Below are 15311 nucleotides of genomic sequence, written 5' to 3' on the forward strand. Positions count from 1 at the left end.
GAGGCAAACCATGAGAGACTCTTGAATGTTGAGAACTGAGGACTGATGGGTATGGGGGGAGGGGAAGGGGGGTGATCGGCATGGAGGAGGGTACTTGTGGGGATGAGCACTGGGTGTTATATGGAAACTAGCTTGACAATAAGCGATCTAAAAATAAATAATTTAATTAAATTTTAAAAAAACAAAAACAAAAAAACACCTACTTCTAGACACTATTTTGGGTGCTTGTAGCTCATTAATCCTTGTCAAAAAACTTCCTTCCATTTACACACAAGGCCCCTAAACCTTACAGCCAGTAAATAAAGTGTCTAGAATGTGGACCCCAGTCTGACTTGAAAAGCTCACGTTCTTTCTCAGATGCCATGAAAATAAACATAAATAAGACACAATTCTTGCCCTCACCAGCTTAAACCTGGGAGGCATACATGCCTATAATATAGTTCCTTTGCCTAAAATATTCTTCCCTCCCCTGAATTTTCATTTGACAAACTCTTCTCTCAAACTGAAATTCAAATGTCATCCATTTTAAGAAATTTACATCAGTTCCCTGAGGCCAAGCGGTCTTCTATCCTCCTGTGAGCTCTGGCCATCGGTCTTCAAATCCCTGGAAGGAATATATCAGCTAGCACATGGCTGCTCTGTTTACAGATCTGATCTTGGGCAGTCAGATTTGCTCTCCTGGGCCCTAGGCCAGTGCCAGGCACAAAGTGACCAATGAAAAACTGTTGGGTAAATGAACAGATGGTGGAAATCACCCAAAGAGAAGTGCCAGTTTAAACTCTGAATGAACATAGAGGCCTCTTTTGGACAGTGTATAAGAAAAGAAAAGATGGCTCAGGACAGGAGATTGGGAAAGGTCTACAACTAGATGGAGGAAAGAGAAATCAACTAAGAAAGAACAAACCAAGGAAAGAAACAGAACTGGGCCACAGAGCTAATGGGGCATTATCACAAAGTGGATGGAAATCAGTGGTCTTAAATCACCTAGAAGCTCAAGAAAAATGAAAAGAAAATGATCAATGAAAATGGAGTATTCCATTGTATAGACAGAGAAGGACAGATACCATATGTTTGCACATATAGGAGAATTAGGAGGAACTTAACGGAGGACCATGGGGGAGAAGAAGGGAAAAATAGTGGGGGAGAGGGAGGGAGGCAAGCCATGAGAGACTCTTGAATGCTGAGAACAAACTAAGGGCTGATGGGGGTGGGGGGAGGGGAGTGATGGGCATGGAGGAGGGTACTTTGTGGGGATGAGCACTGGGTGTTATATGGAAACCAACTTGGCAATAAACTATTTTTAAAAAAGAAAGAAAATGGATAGGAAATTAGTGATGACCATGAAAAGAACAAGTCTAATTTTTTTTAAGTTTATTTATTTTGAGAGAGAGAGTAAGCAGGGGAGGGGCAGAAAGAGAGGGAGAAAGAATCCCATACAGACTCCACACTGTCAGCTCAGAGCCCAACACGGGGCTCAATCTCACAAATTGTGAAATCATGACCTGAGCTGAGATCAAGAGTCAGACGCTTAACCAAGGAGACACCCAGGCACCCCTGAAAAGAACTATACTAGAATGGTAGGTTAGAAGCCAAACTGAGAATCCAGACCACTGTCAAGAAAGAGGCAGTGGGTCCAAAAAGACTCTGGCTATAAAGGAAGAGGGGTCAAACAGAAGCATAATAGAAGAGTATGCAGGAAACAGGGATTTATACACTTAGGAAAACACAGCCCTGTCCCTGACTTCGGAGTATAGATTCAGCCTTGGGCTTCTGTACCCACCAGACAACTGAAATCATGCCCAATACAAAGTGCCAAACACAGAGATAACACACTTAGAAGAAACAGCTAATATTGAAGATGATCAAACCAACATTCAGTGCATCAACAAGATCAAAGGATGGATGGAAAACAAATGGTAAAAATTAAAGAAATAAGGCAAAGCCTTTTACTGATTGGATTTCATTATTTAACTAAAGGATGGGTATGACCTGGTAGTACACAGATTGCCATTTGAAAAATCTTCTCATTTTCTGACCCAGTAAATTTTACTCTGAGAATTTAAACTTAAGGAAACAATACTAAGAAAGGAGCCTGGGTGGCTCAGTCAGTTAAGCATTTGACTCTTGATTTTGGCTCAGGTCATGATCTCATGGTTTGTGAAATCTAGCCCTATGTCAGGCTCTCTGCTGACAGCACAGAGCCTGCTTGGGATTCTCTCTTTCTCTCTGTGCCCCTCCCTTGCTCCCTCTCTCTCTCTCTCTTAAAACAATGAATGAATGAATGAATGAATGAATGAATAAACAAACAAACAAACATTAAAAAAAAAAAGGAAACAGGCACCTGGGTGGCTCAGTCAGTTAAGTGTCTTACTTCAGCTCAGGTCATGATCTCATGGTTTGTGGGTTCCTATATCAGGCTCTGTGCTGACAGCCTGGAGCCTGTTTTGGATTCTGTGTCTCCCTCTCTCTCTACCTCTCCCCTTCTCATACTCTCTCTCTCTCTCTCAAAAATAAATAAACATTAAAAAAAAAAGTAAACAATCCTACAAAATAAAAGTTACGTATTTGAAGACGTTCTCCACAATATTATTTTTTAATGTTTATTTATTTTTGAGAGAGAGGAACACAGAGTATGAGCAGGGGAGGGGCAGAGAGAGAGGGAGACACAGAATCTGAAGCAGGCTCCAGGCTCTGAGCTGTCAGCACAGAGCCCAACGTGGGCCTCAAACTCATGAACAGTGAGATCATGACCTAAGCTGAAGTCAGATGCTCAACAGACTGAGCCACCCAGGTACCCATCCACAATATTATTTAAATAGAAAAAAAAAAATTATAAACAAATGCCCTATAACATAGGAAAGCTATTAAAAATAGCTATTAAAAAAAGCTATTAAAAATCTGGGGCACCAGATCTCTGTCATAATCTCTGTCATGATCTCACAGTTAGTGAGTTTGAGCCCCACATCTGGCTCTGTGCTGACAGCTCAGAGTCTGGAGACTGCTTTGGATTCTTTGTCTCCTTCTCTTTCTGCCCCTCTCTTGCTCTCACTCTATCTCTAAACAATTCATAAATGTTAAAAGTTTTTAAAAATAAAAAACATCCACCCAATGAAACATTAGGCAGTACTTAAAAAGTGATGATTTATTCAATCACTTTTTAAAAAAATTTTTTAACGTTTAATTTATTTCTGAGAGAGAGAGAGCATGAGCAGGGGAGGGTCAGAGAGAGAGGGAGACACAGAATTCGAAACAGGCTCCAGGTTCTGAGCTAGCTGTCAGCACAGAGCCTGACATGGGGCTCAAACTCACAAACCATGAGATCATAACCTGAGCCGAAGTCAGACGCTTAACTGACTGAGCCACCCAGGTGCCCCTCAATCACTTTCTGAGTACATTAATTTGTGTTTAAAAATCTTAGTAATGAACTAAGATAATGTTTATAGTAAATAAAAGCTCATAATACTAAACCACACACACATAATATGAATATTGTACACTCTTTGTTTAAAGGCATTTTGAAAATCAAGTAACAATGACACAAAATGCTAAGAGGACAATCGTACTTGCATTAGGTAATGAAGTAAATGTACTTCCCATACAACATTCAACAACATACTATCTCAACAACAACAAAAACTATAATAAATAACTTCCTTCAACAACAGCAAGAAAAACAGCCTGGGGATATACAACTCAGTAAGTGCCCACAGTATTATTTTTCCTTCTTTCCCACTCAGATGGCAACTTTTCCCCTCACTCTCCAAAAGGAAGAGAAAAACGATCATCAGGAAGAGAAAAAGGATCATCAATGGCCAACAGCTTCAGAAGCAACATGCAGAGTCGGCTGCTCACTCAGGAGAGGGCACTGCACCCAACCCTCGTGGTTTCGGTACTCTCCACATTCAAGGAAACTTCTCTAGTACCAAACTACTGAACGCATAGTCTTCCCATGCACAACATTTTATAAAAGGGAACTTTTGATGTTCCAGAAATAACTCACAAAACAATAAAGCAAAGGGTCATCAATTCACGGGCTAGATAACAGAGGAGCACCATTTTGAAATGGCCAAAATAAGGACATGCATGTGAAAAGGAACAGAAGCAAGAGACTTCATATACTGCGCATACAATGGACAAAATATCAAAGAACACAGGACACTGCAGGGCCAAAATTGTGTATATATTCACAAGACTAATTCCTTTTGAATCAAAAAAGCTTAGGGACAGTTATTTTGGTGATACATTACAAAAATAAATTTTTACTAAACATGGAATCCCCATATGACCCAATAATTCTACTCAGGTATACAACCAAGAGAACCAAAACCTGGATTCACACAAAAACTTGTTCATGAATGTTCGTAGCAGCATTATTCATAATAGCCAAAAAGTGTAGACAATCCAAGTGTCCATCAGTTGATAAAAAGATAAAATGTAGCCCCTTCGTACAGTAGTATATTATTTAGTCATAAAAAGGGAATAAAGAATTGATAAATGCTCTAATATGGATGAATCTTAAAAACACACTAAGTGAAGAACCCAAACACAAACGGAGAAATACTGTAGGATTCCATTTACAAGAACTGTCCAGAACACAGTAATCTGTGGAGACAGAAAGAAGTCTAGTAGTGGTTCTGAGGGTCTGGGAGGGAAGGGGTTAGAAGTGAATGTTTAATGAGGATAAAGTTTCTTTGCAGTATGATGAAAATGTTCTGGAATTAGATCATGGTGATATAACATTGTGAATATTTTTAAATCACCAGATTGCACTCTTTAAAGTGGTTTTAAAAATTAAAAAAAATAAAATTATTAAAATGAGAATTTTTATCTCAGTAAAATCATTAATTTAATCATGTTTGGCATAATCTAACCTCTCACCAAAGTAAATGTCAGAATGAAAGGATAATTCCAATATAAATAATAAATCATTTTTGTAACATGGGTACGCTATTTATTAAAGAACAATATATCCTTTTGATAAACCCCAAATATAAACATTTAAACAGTTTCAGACTGCCTTTGTTTAGATTTGCTTCTTCTAGTTCTTAACCCTTCCAGCTATATTATTCTTTTCCTTTAAAATCTCATCCACGCGGGGCGCCTAGGTGGCTTAGTCGGTTAGGCGTCCGACTTTCGCTTAGGTCATGATCTCACGGTTCGTGGGTTCGAGCCCCGTGTCGGGCCCTGTGCTGACTGCCAGCTCAGAGCCTGGAGCCTGTTTCAGTCTGTGACTCCCTCTCTCTCTGACTCTCCCCTGCTCACGCTGTCTCTCTCTCTCTCCCAGAAATAAATAAAACATTAAAAAATTTAAAAAAAAATCTCATCTACGCAATAGCATATGACACTATGATAGCACAGGGGAAAAGGAAAAAGTAAAAATGCTCCCATTATGAGAAGGTTTTTCATACTGTGGACTGTTTCAAGATACAAAATTTTAAAAATGGAAATAAAACATCCTGTAAGTTTACTTTTGCAAAAAAGACTAACATGTTGCAAACTATTAAAAGCAGGTCTCAAACGGTGGGTTAGGAAAAAAGAAATTGAAAACCTTCCTCAAAATGAACATGTATTAAACACAGTCTAAGAGGTAATTCCTCAAGGAAAAAAAATTAATGAAACTGAAGATTAGTGGAAATGATATGATTATTTTAACTTGATATAAAAATCATCTTCTTAAAAAAATCTCCTAAAAATGGGAGAGGAAGTGGATTACATGACACTTATAGAATGAAAACAACTTCAGATGAAGTCTGAAATCAGGGCACCTGGGTGCCGTAGTCAGTTAAGCGCCCAACTTTGGCGCAGGTCATGATCTCGTGGTTTGTGACTTCAAGCCCCACATCAGGCTCTGTGCTGACAGCCCAGAGCCTGGAGCCTGCTTCAGATTCTGTGTCTCCCTCTCTCTCTCTGTTCCTCCTCTGCTTGCACTCATCTCTCTCTTTCTCTCTCTCTGTCTCTCAAAAATAAACATTTAAACAAAATTTTAAAAGACTGAAATCTTTTTTCAATAAACTAATTAAGTTTTTTCCAACTTCACCTATAAGAAGAATCTCTCAGTCCTTCATTTGCTAGCTAAACGGAGAAGGGAAGTGTGTGTGTGTGTGTGTGTGTGTGTGTGTGTGTGTGTGTGTGTGTGAGAGAGACAGAGAGACAGTGAGACAGAGAGACAGAGCTTGAGTGGAGGAGAGAAGAGAGGGAGACACAGAATCCGAAGCAGGCTCCAGGCTCTGGGCCATCAGCACAGAGCCTGATGTGGGGCTCAAACTCACGGACAGTGAGATCAGGGCCGGAGTGGAAGTCAGACGCTTAACCGACTGAGCCACTCAGGCGCCCCCAGGAATGTAAGATGCTACTGTTGGAAGAATATCGCTGAAGACAGCACAGAATCTCTCTGTGCGATTTTTGATTCTTCCGATGAATCTGTAATTATTTCAAAATTAAAATACTTTTTAAAAGACAAAACATTAAAAGAAAACCTTATTGAGAAACAGCAAAGACATGAGGAAGTAGACTGAATTGTGATCATCCAAAATGAGGAAACACAGCAGCATANTCCTCCTCTGCTTGCACTCATCTCTCTCTTTCTCTCTCTCTGTCTCTCAAAAATAAACATTTAAACAAAATTTTAAAAGACTGAAATCTTTTTTCAATAAACTAATTAAGTTTTTTCCAACTTCACCTATAAGAAGAATCTCTCAGTCCTTCATTTGCTAGCTAAACGGAGAAGGGAAGTGTGTGTGTGTGTGTGTGTGTGTGTGTGTGTGTGTGTGTGTGTATGAGAGAGACAGAGAGACAGAGAGACAGAGAGACAGAGCAGAGAGACAGAGAGACAGAGATCAGGGGGAAGGTGGCCAGTGTCTAATTCTGCTAAATAAGGAAATCATTACTCCCACAAATCTCTGGAGACCCGACAAGTTACACTGCACTCACGACCCTCCCCAGGACTAGCTATAATAGAGTCATGGCATATATATGTTCCTCCTTTCTCTACTGTGCTAAAGCAGTTTTTATTTTAAAAGAGAGAGTTAATTACTTAATTATACACCATCAGTGCTTCTCAAAATTTAAAGTTCATACAAATCACTTGGGGATCTTGTTAAAACACAAGACTATTCCCACCGGTAGTTGCCAGAAAGGAGCTGAGTGAGAGAATGGATGAGACAGATAAAGGGAAAAAGAGTACAGCTATCTGGATGAGCGCTGAGAAATTTACAGAATTTTTGAATCATTATATTGTACACCTGACACTAATGTAACACTGTATGTTAATGATACATGAATTAAAAAAAGGAACTAAAAGCAAAACAGATTCTTCTTCAGTGGGCCTTGGGGTACAGCCTGAGATTCTGCAATGCTGCTGCTACATAACACACTTGGAGCTGCAAGGATCCAGAAGGAAGGCCACATCCAACACCAGTATGCCCTGGAGAGGACAGGCCCAGAGCCAGTACACCCAGGGGCTGCAAGGCCCAAGCTCCTCACTGTCAAAAGCCAACTCCATCTTACCCCAAAGGACCTGAGACTAAGGTCTTTACAGACCGAAGACACTCCATCACAGGGCATTACAAACAACAAGACCTCACTCCGCGGATGGTTCCAGAAAAAGAAGTGACTATGCACCAAGGATTCCAATGGTATCCAGGCTCGTCCTTGCTTCATACGGCGAGATCCGGGTGTTCAACTCCATGGCTGATGGCTGGTCTCTGCAGCACCCAACGAACAGGAACCTCTGACAAGGGTGACGAGGTCTCGTCTGCAGCCGCCCCTCTTCCCTCACAGCCTCCACTCCTGCTCTAATAAACAACTTTCAGGATTTAGAGCAGCCCCAGCTCTCCCTTCCATCAAGCCTTCTAGCTCAAACTTACTTTACATTCAGACTTCATTTCCTCCAGAAATGTATTTCCTAAAACATTCTTTGACGCCCCCCGCCCCCAGGCTCGCAGGGTGTCCCTACTGTGCACTCACAGGTGCTCCGGGACCCCACGGCTGCACTCACCGCTCTGTACTGCCCCACCTGACTGTCTCAGCCCGAGCTCCCCCAAAAAATCAAGCCCTTATACAGTAAGGCACCCACTATACATAAGGAAGAAACGTCTCTACTTGGAACCTAGAATGGCACTATTTAAGTACCACCTTTGGGAGAACTGAAAAAACGGGCTCTCGAGTCACAGTCTACGTTATGTGGTTTAGAACCAGATCCTGCCTATCTTATTCCACACCACGTTCCTAAGGCATAGCGTGTTGCCTGACTCATAACAAGCACTCGTCAAAAGCTTGATGGAGGGGGCACCTGAGGGGCTCAGTTGGTAAAACGTCCCATTCTTGGTTTCGGCTCAGGTCATGATCTCACAGTTTCATGAGTTTGAACCCTGCATCAGGCTCTGCACTGGCACCTCAAAGCCTGCTTGGAATTCTCTTCTTTCTCTTCCTCTCTCTCTCTCTCAATCTCTCTGCCCCTCCCCCACTTGCACGAACTCTCTCTCTCAAAATAAATAAACTTAAAAAAAAAAACAAAACCCTGATGGAGGAGTTGTATGAGTGAAGGACCCACCCATGCTGACAGACCATATTCTAAACCATTTACCTCAATTGTTCATTCTGTGTTCCTACCCATTAGAAATCTCCTTGGTTCCTGACCATCAACTCACTGCCCATTTACAGCCTTATACTCAACCCTTTGAACTGATCTTTGTCACCTGCCTTATCTGACCTACTACTGCCATCCTCTACTATGTCCTGTATCCCTGACAATTCTTCCAGTGACACAAATGGGCTAGGTTTGACACTAAAAAGTTCTCAGTGGAGAACCACTTATCTTTTCTCTGCTCACTGTAGGCACCAACTGACGCTATCCACTGCTCAACCAAATGGCAAAAAAGGCCCGAAGCATAAAGGTAGGGCCTGGGGACACTGCATGAGGAAATGCATTATGGAGAGAGAGAGACATGCCAGCACGTTATGGAGGACAGTGTGCTCCCCAGCTTTTTCTGCTTCTAAGGATATTACTTAGACCTTACTCTGCAGGATCTATTTCTAACTTGATCAAAAAGGAACTATAACTATGATAAACACACATCGAACTCTTAATAGCAAACAGTGTTCACACATATTATTAGAGAGAATAACTCTAAGAAAAAAAAAAAAAACACAGAATTCAGGCAACTAACTTCCAAGAACCCATGGAGTTATAAAGACTCTTTAGAATTTTCTGCCTAAAAAACAAAACGCTCAAAAACTAAAAGCTGGAATTACTGAGATAGAGTCAAAATTGGAAGACCGTTCCCAGCACAGAGGTCACACTGTTTAAGACTAAGAACAAGGAGGGGCGCCTGGGTGGCTTAGTCGGTTAAGCATCCGACTTTCGCTTAGGTCATGATCTCACGGGTCGTGGGTTCGAGCCCCGCGTCGGGCTCTGTGCTGACTGCCAGCTCAGAGCCTGGAGCCTGTTTCAGTCTGTGATTCCCTCTCTCTCTGACCCTCCCCTGCTCACGCTGTCTCTCTCTCTCTCTCTCCTAGAAATAAATAAAACATTAAAAAAAAAAAAAGACTAAGAACAAGGGGCCCCTGTTGAGGCGCCTGCAGTGCTTGCTACAGCAGGCGGGGCAAGGGCCTTCACGAGGCCTACGTGGGCCTCTAGAACTGGGCTCCACAAACTACTTTTTGTAGGCCAAACCCAGCTGTTTTTGTTCATGAAGTTTTACTGGAATACAGCTGTTTTCAGGCTACAGAGGCAGAGTTGAGAGGTTGTGACAGAAACCTATGGACGGCAAAGCCTAAAACATTTACTCTCAAACATTTACTCTCTGGCTTATACAGAAGTTTACTGACTCAGGTTCTAAAATGCTACCCAAAAATTAACCATCGGGACATCTCTCCAACTGTCCCCAATGCATTTGCTCCTAAAACCTGATCTGGTTTCCAAGAGAGCAGGTACCTGTCTCCACCTCAGTTCTGTGTGCTGCATTATCGCTTCACTCTCTTTTAATTTTTTTTTTAATCTTTATTTTTGAGAGAGAGACAGAGACAGAGTGTGAGTGGGGGAGGAGCAGAGACAGAGAGGGAGACACAGAATCTGAAGCAGGCTCCAGGCTCCGAGCTGTCAGCACAGAGCTCGACACAGGGCTCAAACTCACAAACCATGAGATCATAACCTGAGCCAAAGTTGGACGCCCAACCGACTAAGCCACCCAGGCACCCCTCACTTCACTCTCTTACCAGCCAGACCCAACTTCTTCGAGTATTCAATCTAGTTCATTCTCAGTAAACTGTTCTCAAATGCTAACATTTGGTCTGTGTTTTTACTAATTAAGTTTTAAGTAATTTGATGTATTTCAGAAATCTTCACAAAGATAGACTACGTGGACCAGAAACCTCAGGCTCTGCCTCTGAGAAACTCAACCCGAGATGCTATATTTAAGTCCAGTTTTTCTCACATCAAAACAACTACAGCTGTCATCGTCCCTACGTCTTTTTTATTCTTGAATCACTACCCTTTCTTAACCTCCTTCAAGCTCCCCAATGCCTGTATGATAATAGCTGAACTCCTTTACTAGCATGAAGACCTTTTATGACATGACCCCACCCACCCATCATCTAACAGCCTGGCCTTGTCTCCTGCCATGTTAAATCCCTATCTTACATTTCAAGCTCCAAAACACTAAAATATCTGTGATTTTCCAAATCTACCATGTCCCCCTCCCTAGTTGCCTACATTTATAATATAGTTATGTATATGCCTTAAATCATTACTAGTTTCCAGAAAACATGGGATAAATCTATTGAAAATTTTAAAATGAAAACTGAAAAATTTAACATAGCAGTAGCAAGCAACAGTATCACAACACTGCTTATGATAATAAATACTGTATGGTTTACAAATATTACCACATGGATACCAGTACATTTCCTTAAAACATAACTTCCTTGCCTTTCATATACAAAAACTGTACCATTGTTAGCTTGATTCAGAGATCAGCAAACTTACTTTCCATCACACATTGTACTTTCAAGCAAAATTATATAACTAAAGGTGATCTTAAAGACCATCTTGATCCTTCAGGTATTTGTGAATTCCTTCATTACTGGGGATAGATTTGTAGCAAGTAATACAGAAGCTGCTGACTGATCTCCATAATGACCAGTGGCATACACTTTTCAGACGGCTAGTCAAGAATGCAACATATGATCAATCTAATTAATGCAGTGGGACAGTCGTTAGTGCAATTCACCACATTTAAGCTGCTATCCCTACTTGCGGACACTTGTCAGGATGACAAGTGGTTGAGGAGGGTCAGGTGACTCATTCTGGCCAATGAGGTGTGAGTAGAACTGATGTAGGCATTTCTGGGCAAGGACATTTTAAATGTTCAAAGCTCTGTTTGCTTCTGCCACAGAAAAGGGGAATACTCCTGTTAGCAGCTATTTCATTCAGCCTGGGCTCTGGGGTGAAGATAATACAAGGCACGACCCTAGATGATCTTGATGGGCAAACAGCACGGGTACAAAATAAACAATATTGTTCCATGGTATGACCTTAGCTACCACAACTTTCCGGCAGTTTAGATCCTTCAAAGGAATGCACAGTGAGGCCCCCACATTTCACATCAACATTTTACGTCTACTGTAAATAAACATTATCAGTGGTAAATTCAAGAGCTGGGAATAGCAAATTTCAGTTATTACGTGCTCTTGGCCAAACAATGGCTCTCTGTCTTCACTTCAAGGAAGAATAAGAGTAATAGCTGACATTTCTTAAGCACTTACAATGTGCCAGCATTGCTAAAAGTCCCTTATCTACATAAATTCATTCCATAAAGTGAATGTGAATTTCACCAAACCATCTCCATGGAGTTTCAGAGGACTTGATTAGTTTTCTAGCAAATAATCCTGAAATATTAATTGGGAGTTTCCCAGCACAAATAAGCTACCCTATCCTTAAATGATACATTCCTTATTTCAGACATTTCAATTTGAATTATGGAGATCTGAAGGCATGTTTAGAGCAGGCAAGAACCTGAAGTATTTGATCCCAGAGCTGGCAATAATGAGGAAGAAAAAATGATTGTTAAAAATAGGTTTGTGTATATAACAATTTTGGGAAAATCTGATCATGGTAGTAGATATACCTTACCTACCATATTGCTATGGGTGGAGGCTCCAAAGACCTTGCCCTCCATCATTAAGTACCTTCCAAGTCTTTTTCAGACCTGCCATACAGGCCAGGAAACCAAACAGTTCTAAGAAATCCTAATTCCACTGGAATTGAGAACAATCCAAAATGATAGTGGTTATATAAGAGATTGGATTAAGTATAATCTAGTATGATGGATGCATATTTAAAGAAGAACTTGGAAGACAAAACTTTAAAACAATCACTTGAAGGAAAAGTTAGTTGTCAAAGGAAACAATTTACTGTATGAGACCAATTTCATGTGACCATAAGAAGGTTTGGAACAGCCACTGAAAATTAGGGATTAAATGTGCACTTTGATTTTTTTGTTGTTTGTTTAATTTAGAACAAGAGTAGTAACTCCTATCATCGCTTTCTTTATTCTTTCAAACTCATTATTTCTTTCTTTCTGTGCCAATCTCTTCTAAAATACCATCTGTACTTCTATTATTCCTTTGCTAAAGTGTAAGTATCTTTGCATAAGAATAAGTTTTCTTAGGGGCGCCTGGGTGGCTTAGTCGGTTAAGCGTCCGACTTTCGCTTAGGTCATGATCTCGCGGTTCGTGGGTTCGAGCCCCGCGTCGGGCTCTGTGCTGACTGCCGGCTCGGAGCCTGGAGCCTGTTTCAGTCTGTGACTCCCTCTCTCTGACCCTCCCCTGTTCACGCTGTCTCTCTCTCTCTCTCCTAGAAATAAATAAAAAACATTAAAAAAAAAAAAATTTAAAAAAAAAAAAAAAAGAATAAGTTTTCTTAGTAACTGTGTAACAGACATGTTAGGAAGTATAGAATAATTATCCCTGCTTCCCCACCCTCCTTAATTCATGTATAGACTTTGCTCTGCTGTAAATTAAGTGAAATAATCCTGTCCCAAGAGAAAAAGACTTCACTGACAAAGTGCTTAATTGATTTATTCCAACTGTATCCTCTCTGTCTGGTGCAAGTGCTCTCAACAAATGCCTAAGAGATAAACGAATAGCATTATAGTTTTCCAGTGGCTGTCAATATAATCAAATTGATTCCAGCCTTTCTTACTATAGTTTTAAGTATTCAGACAAACATATAGAAGCTAATTTTGAGTTAGTAGAAATTTCATCTGAAATCTACCCTTGACTCTTTAGCTAATCAGCTTCTGTTTCCCCCTGTGAAACAGTCTAATTTTAATATGCTCTTGTCCTCCTCCTTACTCTGATTTTCCCTGGGTCACTCACTATGGCTGCATCAACTAACCTGCTCACCCTAGTTCACACGCAAGGTAGGCACCATTCAAACAGCTTTGGCTCCTCCTCTAAGAGGCCTTAGCTTGTAACCCACCTCCCAGATCCAAGATACCAGAACTTAATTCTGGGCTCCCAAATCTCCTTTGGTGCAACCAAAAAAAAAAAAAGGCCTAGAACTCTGACTCTCAGGGTTTGCTGGTCTCCTGCTTTGGTTCTTGCTCCCAATACTGCTCTAGCCAAGTCTCCTAGCATAGCAATCAAATATTATCCTTGACTCCAGCCCAGCGGGTGCCTCTACCAGTCTGTTTGTATTAAGAGAGTCCTGTATCTCTGAAATTAGGCCCCGTCCCAAAGCCCCAGAGGACCCACCTCTCCCATGAAAACTGCCTACCTGCCTTCTGAACACCTATGCCACATGCCCCAAGAATTTGTTATCTACTGCCAGGTCAGGATGACAGCTGAGTCTGGAATCCCTTGTTCAGCAGGCTATAGCTCTTGAGTTAACTTTATAATTGGGTCAGCTCTCTCAACATCTGATCCACTATCCAGAGCAGATGTCTGGTAAGGTTATGACACATTTCCAATACCTGCCTTTATAATGCCCCGAGAAGCTATCACGCCGCTCTAGTCTGAAGATAGAACCACTAGAATTCTAATTAATTTTTTTCTAAAGCAGCTGTTTTCTAAGAATTAACACTAGGCCTTGGGTCATTTCTTTTTTTAATTTTTTTTTAATGTTTTTTATTTATTTCTAGGAGAGAGAGAGAGAGAGAGACAGCGTGACCAGGGGAGGGTCAGAGAGAGAGGGAGTGACAGACTCTGAAACAGGCTCCAGGCTCTGAGCTGGCAGTCAGCACAGAGCCCGACGCGGGGCTCGAACCCACGAACCGTGAGATCATGACCCAAGCGAAAGTCGGACGCTTAACCGACTAAGCCACCCAGGCGCCCTGGCCTTGGGTCATTTCAATTGATATAATTATCCTCTTTACCCACGATGGTAACTCAAGACACCACCTAATGCTAAGGTATATATTACTATTTCCTGGATTTATGCTCATTTTCATGATACTTGACAATTTCTATCTATAGATTCAATAACTCTCTTCTTTTTATCTCTGAAATAATAAATAGCAATGAGATCATGAAATGAAGAGATGTGAATCCAAATCCCAACTGCCATTCTCTAGTCATACATTCCCTAAATAAGTAAAATGTACAAGCTAAGACTCAAGATTCTCATTCACAAAACTGGGATAGAGACAGTAGCAGACTAAAAAATGGTATGATGCATTAAATACAGTTCCTGGTACAGAGTAAGCCCTATAAAGTTAACAATCACCCAGTGTCCACAGGGTTTATATATTTGTGATGTACTATAGTAGGCTATTAAAAGAAGGAAAATAATAGGGTAAACTTATTATAGTTAACAAAAAAGAGGAAGGACAAAGTTGTTTAATGATTATGGGAGATGAACTTAATGGGACAAAGAGAGGAAATGGAAAAGAAAAGAGAATGCAAGAGGCAGGGCAAAGATCAAATAAATGGCAAAGGGAGCATTTACAGAGCAGAGAGGTATCCATAGGGCTTCCGCAAAAGGGGCCAAGGCCAGGGGCGCTTGGATGGCTCAGCTGGTTAAGCATTCAACTCTTGATTTCAGCTCCGGTCATGATCTTGTGGTTTGTGGGTTTGAGTCCCACGTGAGGCTCTGTGTTGACAGTGCAAAGCCTGATTGGGATCGGTTCTCTCCCTCTCTCTTTGCCTTTCCCTCTCCCCCGCTCCCTTTCTTTCTCTCTCAAAATAAATAAACTTAAAATGGGGGGCTGAGGGGGGACCCACAAGGCTGTTGGTCTTCCTGGAGGGCAGGGGCTGGAGAACTTTTTTTACCAGTGTCTAGGAGAGCTGGGAGGGGCCACACTCGGCTGATG

General features: G+C 41.2%; 1 protein-coding gene and 1 non-coding gene across 2 annotated transcripts in view; both read right to left on the bottom strand.

Annotated features, from left to right (window-relative positions):
• Positions 1-15311, bottom strand: part of DIS3L2 (DIS3 like 3'-5' exoribonuclease 2) — a 373116-nt gene that overhangs the window by 249553 nt on the left and 108252 nt on the right. The gene's annotated exons all lie outside the window — the stretch shown is intronic.
• Positions 3729-3946, bottom strand: LOC144227454 (small nucleolar RNA U3). The gene has a single exon (XR_013333932.1). It is a non-coding gene; the product is annotated as a small nucleolar RNA U3 (small nucleolar RNA).

Source organism: Crocuta crocuta, unplaced genomic scaffold, assembly GCF_008692635.1.
Source record: "Crocuta crocuta isolate KB4526 unplaced genomic scaffold, BGI_CrCroc_1.0 scaffold290, whole genome shotgun sequence".
NCBI classification, from domain to species: domain Eukaryota; kingdom Metazoa; phylum Chordata; class Mammalia; order Carnivora; family Hyaenidae; genus Crocuta; species Crocuta crocuta.